The following is a 333-nucleotide window of genomic DNA, read 5'->3' as shown; positions in this document are numbered from 1 at the left end:
TCTAAAAAATGCTGGGTTAAAAAGGGACAAACCCAGCTATTGGGTTGTTTTGACCCAGCGGTTGGGATGTTTTGAACATACATCTGGGTCAAAACAACCCAATAGCTGGGTTTGTCCCTTTTTTTACCCAGTGCTGGGTTATATTTAACCCAGCATTTTTTAGAGTGTAGTATTTTCACCAGCTAAAAATGGCTTTAAGTCAGTTATTCTATCTTTCGCCGTAGTGTGTCAGTAGGAAATATCAGTTTACATTTCCAAACATCCAGTCTGTCTGGAATGACATGAAGAAACAGAACAAACTGAGACAGACTAAATCCAGAAGAACTGTAGAGA

General features: G+C 39.0%; 1 protein-coding gene across 1 annotated transcript in view; it reads right to left on the bottom strand.

Moving 5' to 3' along the window:
• The window catches only part of taok1a (TAO kinase 1a), a 21,935-nt gene that overhangs the window by 11,340 nt on the left and 10,262 nt on the right, over positions 1-333 (bottom strand). The gene's annotated exons all lie outside the window — the stretch shown is intronic.

Source organism: Sinocyclocheilus anshuiensis, unplaced genomic scaffold (assembly GCF_001515605.1).
Source record: "Sinocyclocheilus anshuiensis isolate Anshui unplaced genomic scaffold, SAMN03320099.WGS_v1.1 scaffold319, whole genome shotgun sequence".
Classification (NCBI taxonomy): domain Eukaryota; kingdom Metazoa; phylum Chordata; class Actinopteri; order Cypriniformes; family Cyprinidae; genus Sinocyclocheilus; species Sinocyclocheilus anshuiensis.
The sequence above is the reverse complement of the archived record's forward strand: the minus strand, read 5'-3'. Positions and strand labels throughout refer to the sequence as shown.